Genomic DNA, 9,457 nt, shown 5'->3' with positions numbered 1-9,457 from the left:
TTGATTACCGCTCTGAACTCGTTTTTTTCCATTTTTCTTAACGGACAATTTTTTTTTCAATTGGTTATAAAAACACGTAAACTCAGAAGATGTGGACTGTGATTGCACCATATATCTAGTCGGGAGTGGTGCGGACCAAAAACAGATGATTTGGAGCGATTCGCGCGCCATTTGTTGATCATTCTAATTACTTATTGAACTACCCTCGTATTCTAGAACTTTGGTACGCTGCGTTGTGAAAAATCTACGACAATACTATAATAATTCTATAACAGTTTTAGAACTGTTATGTATAAAATATGGCGCAGTGCTATGCACTCCTCACAGCAATAGGATATCTCGGGATATTCGATTTGACCCCATTTATGTCGCGGGTTATTCCAGGGATAACCCATCGGAATATCATGCGAGGTGGAAATGTTAATATACCCGTAGATATATTTTGATATGGGACAGCGTGTATGCAGTCCCGACTAACAAAAATTATATGTCCGAGATACGTAGGAACGGCCTTGTTGATCACTGTAGCTTCTACGCCAGGTAAGTATGCTTCTCGCCGCCTCGACTCGTCTCTTAAACACGCGACCCTTAATTTCAATTGCGAAAAAGGCAAATTGCTGCGCCCCCTGATGCACTACGGCCGAACCAACGGCCCAAGGCAGTACGATTAAAATCTTGAAATAATAAATCAAATCTTTTAATAATGAATCATGATTTATCATTTATATCATCATGGGTGTTAGACACATGAATATACGAACGTATTCAATGAAGCTGGAATAAAACAATTATATGTTTAACATAATACATAATAGTAAATGATGTACGATATCAAAATTTGATTAAGTTTCCATGAAGATTTGGATTAAGCCAGTGTTTTTCGACAGAAATGGCTATTTTTGCTTTTTTTTGCAAATTATGTTTTGAAGAACATTCACAACCTTTTCACAACTTTAGGTTATTTTAGTCATTTACACCGAAAGTAGTTGTTTTTAATAAAAAATCATTAGACTTTAAAGAAGATCAGGAATTGTTGTACAATTCGAGGTCAGAGTAACGGTTTTCACTGAAAATTTTGATAAAGATTTTATAGAAGATTAACATTTTTAGGACATTTTAAGAAAAATATTAGAGGCAAAATGTAAATTTTAAGTGTGTAGAAATAATTCAAAAATATCGAAAAATGTCCCATAATTTCGTTCGGATTCCTGTGGAAAACAAAACATTCTGTTATTCTACGAACGGAAAAAGCTACATCATACAATCAATTTATAACATTAAGCATTGTGATTTCGAGATAACTGTTCGCGCTTCATTTATACGCGCTTTAAAAAAATGTTAATAACTAATCAGTCGAAAAAGTTTAGATGATAATTGGACTAGATGAATCTAGAAAGCCAGGAATCTCATTAAAATGAAGGATATTTTTTGATATTTCACAAATAATTTTTAAGTTTAAAGATTACGTGGGTTAAAAATAACCTAAGTGTGGAAAATCATATAAAAATATTTGAGGCAAAATGTAAAAATGATTTTTCATCAAGATTCCATTATAGTTCGGGAATTTCTTTTTTAATTTTTCTTTATTTCTTTTTTTCAGCGTAGTTTTTAACCAAATTATTTTAAATGTGTAAAAATAATTCATAAATATCGAAAAATTCCCCATAAATTCTTTCAGATTTCTGTGGAAAACAAAGCATTCTGTCCCTACAAAGACTGAAAAAACTACATCATACGTTCAAATTATAACCTTAAGTATTTGTTGCAAATATGTCTTAACAGCACGGACATAGGACGTCTTACCCACATCGTAATTAGATCATAAAGATGTGGTTCATTTATTTGCCCTCTGAATTTTCATACTTAGTTATTTAGAAATCCGTGCACGTGCTCTTAAAGTGTTTCAATGTGTTATTCTATGATCTTTAATTAAAAAAATATTATTTTGTTTATACTAATACAATTTCATTATTTGAAAACTTATTAATTCTTTCACAAATGTTTATCCGTGTTCTGATAAAAAATATTAATATTCTTCAATTATAATTACAAAACTGGGTTGCTTCTTTTTATATAACATTTATTCAGAAAAGAAATTACGGTGGTACAATTCTTTCTTCCTGATATTAGTTATAAAAAGTGTTATTTCATTATTTATTGTAAGGAATTCAATGTAATAGTTTTCCAAAGGACGTCGAAGTAACATTCAGGCGGCACAATACAGACAATAATGCTAATAATAATAATATAGACAGTAATAAAGATCTATAAAGATAAAAAAAAAAGATCGTCTGTGATTCGTTATTAGTGCTAGGACATGAACACAAGAACGTTAGTTCTAGAACTGTGTAGTAAAAGATCTCAATTTTTGTTCTTAATTTATTCTAGGTCACATTTGTAACAGGATTCTAGAACTTCGATATAACACTATAATGGCACAGTTCTAGAAAAAACTTGAAACAAATGTTACAGAACGTCTCTGATTGGTCAGTTCAAGAGCAATTACGCAACAAGTGTTCTGGCACAGTTATTATTCTTTGTTCCTAATTCGTTTTAAAACAAACATGTAGCAGGGTACCAGAACTTCGATATAACACTATTGCGGCACAGTTATAGAACAGTTTGGTCACAATTTCGTCACAGTGTTCTAGAACACTGTTACCATTTTGTTATGGAACAGTTCTGTCACCATCTTGTAAAAACTGTTATAGAACACAGTTTCTTTTTTGATCTGAAACATTCACAGACCATGTTTGCTGAGCACGTGCATGCGCGCATGACAAGTGATTAGTTAATCGGTTAGGAATAAGTTGCGTTGGTTTAGACTCTAGAGTGTAGTTAGATCGAATTCCCATTGCGTGCGTCCGATTTTCCGAAGCGTTAAAAGTGTGCGATTATTATGAGTCGTGATTGTGTGTTAATGTGCTAAAATAAATGTATAAATGATAAGCAATAATATTACAAATTTTTTAAATATTTATTTTTATTTTTTATTTACATAGAATATGTATAAATATAAAATATATTTTGGAACAATTTAGGAATAGGGTTGCAAAGTAACATTGTTCTGTGATAGTGCCGTAACACATATGTTGCAGTGTTTTGATTCAAATTTATTCTGTAATTGATCCGTAACAATTCAAAAACGGGTTTACAACGCTTTCGCATGTACTGTAACAATTCTGTAATAGTGTTACAAGAATTTGTGACAAAAAAATGTTTTTTTGTATTATTTCTGTCCTTCGTTCCGAACCCTACCCAAACTACCTAACCCCGTATGTACCTAGCCGATGCCTTAGCCAATTGCTCTAAGGAACCAATTGAATATTCGTGATAAAATGTCGACCATACTTCCTAACCCATATGTACCTAGCTAATGCGTTAGCCAATTGTGCTACCGAACCGCTTGAACTTTCCTGGCAAAATCGCGACCATGCTTTTTTGCTCAAAAAGCATGGGTACTGTCAGAAATTTAAAAATAAAATGTTATAAAATAAAGTATTTTATGCTTGGTTGGTTCGCCTTTGACAGATATTTCACCCTGTTCTTAGCGTATTCCCATCCAGTTTAAGTAACTTAAGGGCCGTGTTTATACCACGTAATGAATTATAGGCCCTCTCTAAGACCCCGTCGCTACAATAACAAACCGTAACAAAATATTTCTACCCCCCCCCCCCTTCGCCTTCTTACTGTACGTAATTTTGAGTTTCCACAAACGTTTTGATAGTTATTGCTAATTGTATACTTAGTCAAAGTGTCCGAAAACTTCATTTTCAAAATTCGTTGATTTTTCTTTTAAAATTTTTTTATTTTCCTTGATGATTGATCTTCGAATAGCAGCATTCTAATCTTGTAAAATTTTTCACATAGAATCTTTCATAAACGGAATAAAACAGTATTTCAGATACAAATTAAAAATTTTCAAATTTATAAATTTATTTTCAACAAAAAAATGTCTTTTCACTATAAAATATGAGTCCCATAGTTTATATTTCAATCAAAATTAATATACAAACAAAAATAACTTACAACCAAAAAGCCAAATTTTCAACAAATAAAGATTTTTTACTTAAGAAAAAAATTAAAATCTTATTTAAACTGTTGAACCTTTAAGCAGAAGACAAATTTTCTCTACAGAAATTTAATTTTCAAAGTAAAATATGATTTCTACCCAAGTATTTGAATAATTAATTGAAAAAAGATGATTTTTTAATAAAATAGTTGAACTTCTAACCAATGAGATGAATTTTTAACTAAAAATTTAAATCTTAAACATAATTTCTAAACAAGGTGATTCAACCGAATCTTTTAAATAAAATAGTTGAATACTTAAGCAATGAAGAATTAATTTTTAACTAAAAAGTTTCATATTCATAAAAAGAATATATTTCTACTAAAACAGATGCATTTCTAAATCAAAAGATAAATTTTCAAGAAAATAGTTGAATTTTCTGTTAAAAATAATTCCAGTTGAGTTTTCAGGATCAAAGTTTAAATTTTCAAAGAAGAGATAAGTTTCTTCGAAGAAACTTGAATTTTGAATCCAAAAAAATGAGTTGTTTTGGACAAAACAGGACGAATTTTTAACAAAATAGTTAAATTCTCTACCAAATAGTTGCATTTTCATCCAGGAAAGATAAAAGTTGTACTAGAACAAATAAATTGAAAAAAACAACACATTTTTTTAAGTTGAACTTTTATCCAGAAAAGATTTTAGTTCAATTTTCAACGCCAAAATAAAAATTTTTAACAAAAAGTAAATTTTTTACGAAATTATTTAGTTTAAAAAAAAAACAGTAGACTTTTAAACAAAAAAGTATAATTTTTTAACAAAATAGTTTCATTTTTACCGAAACAGTTGCATTTTTACCCAAGAAGGATCAAATTTTTCTTAAAACAGATGAATTTTTCATTAAAAAATAGTATTTTAAAATTGAATTTTCATACATAAAAGATTTCATTTCTCTTTTGAACACCAAAATATTAAACTTAGACAAAATTTAAATTTTGTACGAAATAGTTAAATTTTCTACAAGACAGAAGAATTTTTGACCAAAAAGTATGGCTTTTAAACAAAACTGTTAAAATTTTCAACTAAATAGTTGAATCTTTATCCAAGGAAGATGTGATTTCTGCTAAAGCAGGTGGAATCTAAAATCATAAAGACAATCTTTCAAAAAAGGGGTTAAATGTTTAACCGAACAGTTGCATTATTATTCAAGAAAGATGAAATTTCTTTTAAGCCTTGTGTTATCACCCACAAAATTTTACACTAACAACCAGCCGGTTATCGGGGTACCCAGGTACGATTTTGGAAGTAAAACTTTGCTATACCTGGAAACTAATCAATAAACTAAATTGATATTAGTTTATTAATGCTTTAAGAAGATATTTTAATAGAAATATAGTTGCTGCTGATAATCAACCACGAGACATCACTGGTAGGAAAGTGGTGATTGGATTGTGCTATATTTGCAATAAACAGGCAATCAGAAAACGTCGAAAGACGAGGAAGAGTTGTGTCTCATGTGAGACGCCTGTTTGCGATGAACACACTGCAAAAATTACGAAATGTTTGTAATGTATCAAGTGAACTTTTAGTTTTAAATGGTGAATCAATAATTAAAAAATGCTTCTTTGTATTTTAACTTTCTTTTGTATTAATTAGTTAAATTTTTTTGCATTTTATGTAATGATAAACAATGTTATGATTTTATTTATAAACACTTTTGCACAAAAATAATAAATAAATATTATCATTTTCATAAAATGTGCTCAATAAACAATAAAAAATTAATAATGTTTATTGTTATTCATTTATAAGTACTTATTCTTTCCTATATTATACTTATTTTAAGTTTTTATTGCATGAATCCTAATATTTTTGTATGTGGGTACCCGGGTACCCGGATGGTATCAGCGTGTGCTTGTTTTCAAATCAAAATTTTTTTGAGAAAAATAAAAAAAATAAAAACTTTTAATGTATTTTTCTATATAAAATTAGCCAAATCATGGGGATCCGGAAGAATTTTAGCCTATCTCTTCAGGGAACAAAGTGATGTAAAAAAATACACGCTGGTGCGTACCCGGGTACCCGGGTGATAACTCAAGGGTTAAGATAGATTTTAACTAAAAAGCATGACTTTTTAACAAGAATGCTAAATTTACAACGAAAGAGTTACATTCTTGTCCAAGAAAAAGGAATAATTGATTGGAACAGGTAGATTTTTAAATTAAAAAAACAAATTTTCAAAAAAGGATTTGAATTTTCATCCAAAAAGATATCAATTCACTTTTCAACACAAAATGGGAATTTAAAGCAAAAAGTAAATTTTCTAAGAAATAGTTTAACTTGAAAAATACAGTTACAGTTTTTTTTATCAAAAGAGCTGAATTTTTATTTAAGCCAAAAAGATAAAGTTGTAACAAAACAGTCTGATTTGCAATACAAAATAATGTCTTTTAAAGAAAACTGTTAAATTTTTAACCAAATTATAAAATTTATAACTAAAAAGATAATCTTTAGGAGAATTTTTTTCGAATTTTCAAAAACTACGTACATGAGTAAAAGACCCCCTCCCCATATCATAAAAAATCGTAACAAATTGTCTGGGATCTCCACCACCCTTCAGCTATTTCATAACTCTCAATATCATTTCTTTCTTCCCATCCCCGTATCTCTGCTCCATAACCTTATACCGGCCATACCAGCGTATCAAATAACCACATCCTTCTCCAATTTTGGTAACCTTCTTTTTTCTATTCCCCATATCTATTGCATTACCCACGCTGCTTTGTTATCCTTTCTCATATATGAGATCTATAATGTCTATAATTCCCTTTCTTTTCTGAACTTCAGTATCTTTGTCTTTTTTACATTTAAATGCAGCTTTTTCTTATCTAAGTATTTCTCTAATCCTGTTATTAGGCACGCCATTATTTCTCCATCCTCTGCCATCAACAATATTTCGTTTGTGTATGCTAATGTATATATCTTTTTCTTTTCTATACTAACTCCTCTCCAACCTTTTCTCCTAATTTCTTCTTCCAAGTCTGATACTCATATTAATATATTTTTGCCTCTCTACAAATTTTCGATACTCTCTTTATTGGTCCCTGTCGTATCCCCTTTTTCATCATAACTTTTTCTATTTCGCCTGGGTCTAATGAGTCAAACGCGGCCTTTAAGTCCACGGACATTGCTATCATTACCCCCTTTCCCCCTTTAATCCTGTTATTTACTAGATAGTTCAAAATATATTAAGAAATTTAAAAATAAAAGAATTATTAACTATTTCAATCCCGGTCCAACTGTTTGGAACATTTGTTCACACGGTCATGAAAAAAGCGTTTAAGAAAATTTTCATTAGTCAACAGATGTTACGAAATGCTAACTGCCCAGTGCAAATACAGCAATCTGAGATATACCACATTTCGAATCTATTCAGTTTGAAAAAAATGTAGCTTGCAGGCCGGGGTTGCAAATCGAACAGCGGAATTAGAATTTTTGCCTTTGAAGAATTTTAGCAACAGCTGTGTGTTGAAAACGAAGTTTCTCTAAGCATTCAGCTTGACAATAGCCTTAAACTGACAGCAAATTATCCAGTCTGATAAATTTTTCATTTATCCCTTTTGATGATTCAGGGATAAACAGGCAACTACTAATTAACTGAATTAAGGCAATAATAATATAACTCCAATTTAGCATTAACTGCAAGCTAACGACTGGAACAATATAAGTGGTCCGACAATCGTGGGTTTTAATAAAGAAATTCATTAATATTTTCAGGTTTCAAATTCAATTACCTGTACTTTAGTATTCCGCCAGGAAAATTCAGAAGTTTAATCGAATTTTATCTGCTTAATGTGCATGATAAATTGAAGTATTCTTGATTATATTCACCTTGATTGATGTGATTATACTTGATTTTTTTACAATTTTGAATTTTTCTGTGTTCCATTAAACCTATAATTTTAAATTAAAATATCGAACAAACGGCACATCGAGATCCTACAATGCGTGTTCTCAATATCTGAGGGTGACATTAGACGATACTTGGTTAAGGGGAAGGACATATTGGGACCCTTGGATGTTCTACGAGCCTGGGCCGTATGATCCCTGAGAAGGATACTTTTGGCAGATACAGGACTGAGATACAGGAGGCCATACACAAGATTGTGGGATGAGTTTTACTACGCAAGGGTGGAGTCCGCTCATGCGTTAGTAGCGAGGCGGATTCTGACGAAGAATGTCCTGGTGCCGCTCGGAGGTCATTTGAATCTCCCGCTTATAGTACTGGGGGCAAGTAAATATTAGTCCCCTCAAATCACACCCTCTTTCGTCATATTCATGGGCTACTAGCTCCCATACTGTAGTCACTACCCTGCTGCAAGTACGTGGATAGAGTTTCTATCCGTTTCAATCATTTTCTATCTGTAAGATTGAAATGGAAATAAATTATGTATCTATATTTATCCCGTCTCTATCCCTTCGATCCTTTTCTGTATTTCTTTCAATCTATAATCATCTCTATTCTTTTGAATTCCAATCTTCCTATCCATGTCTGTCCGCCACTTATTCACATGTACCCTTTTGTTTCCACTCTTTATCTCTATCCTAGCGGTCTTATCCAAAAAATCATTCCCTTATCCACGACGATCTTTTTCTATCCGTTAGGCAATCCAAAATCTAGTTTATCTTTTTCAATCCCTATATTCTTATCTGATTGAATCCTTTTCTATCTTTCCTAAACACTAATATAGCCCTATCTTCTTGAATCTCAGAATTTTTAACTAAATGTATCCACGGCTTCTCCACATCGACCCATTTCTATCCTTTTCTATCTGTTATGCAATCGGAAATCTCGTCTATCTTTGTTATTCCGTGTATTCCTATCTAGTTGAATTTTTTTATATCTTTTATCAAATATAATTCAGCCCTATCTTTTTGAAACCCAGCCTTTCTATCGACATGAATCCTCCGCTTACCCAACTATAATCTTTTCTATTCATTAATCAATGCGAAAATTTGGTCTATTTTTTTAAATCCCTATATTCCTATCTAATTGCATTCTTTTATATTCTTTTAAATATAAGTCAGGCCTATCCTGTCGAATTCTAGTCTTTCAATCAGCATGAATCCTACGCTTACTTTCATCTAGCCTTTTCTATTCATTGAGCAATTTAAAACACAATTATAACCTTGTTATAATTGTGGTGGCTCTGACCACGGGTAAAGAAAGTTTAAAACAAGATGGGCCAAATTTTTCCAATGCGGCAAACTCGATCAGGTTAACCGAACTTGTGATTCAGTTTACTGTCAGGAAGACCACTAAAGAAAGGCCGTCTCAGGCGGGAATGATAGTGACACTTGCAAAGACATTGCATTACTAAATGAAGCGGAAAAATTTAGGTTAGACTAGTTTTTGAAGGGTATAATAAAACCGAAACCCGATAA

At 31.3% G+C, this 9,457-nt stretch overlaps 1 long non-coding RNA gene and 1 pseudogene across 1 annotated transcript in view; one reads left to right on the top strand and one right to left on the bottom strand.

The window, feature by feature from the left end:
- LOC117167832 overlaps positions 1 to 9,457 on the top strand; it is a 240,469-nt gene that overhangs the window by 187,113 nt on the left and 43,899 nt on the right. The window lies entirely within an intron of this gene.
- LOC117168593 lies at positions 448 to 548 on the bottom strand (annotated as a pseudogene).

This window comes from Belonocnema kinseyi, chromosome 2 (assembly GCF_010883055.1).
Source record: "Belonocnema kinseyi isolate 2016_QV_RU_SX_M_011 chromosome 2, B_treatae_v1, whole genome shotgun sequence".
In the NCBI taxonomy this organism is placed as follows: Eukaryota; Metazoa; Arthropoda; class Insecta; order Hymenoptera; family Cynipidae; genus Belonocnema; species Belonocnema kinseyi.
This window is presented reverse-complemented; position numbering and strand designations above follow the sequence as displayed.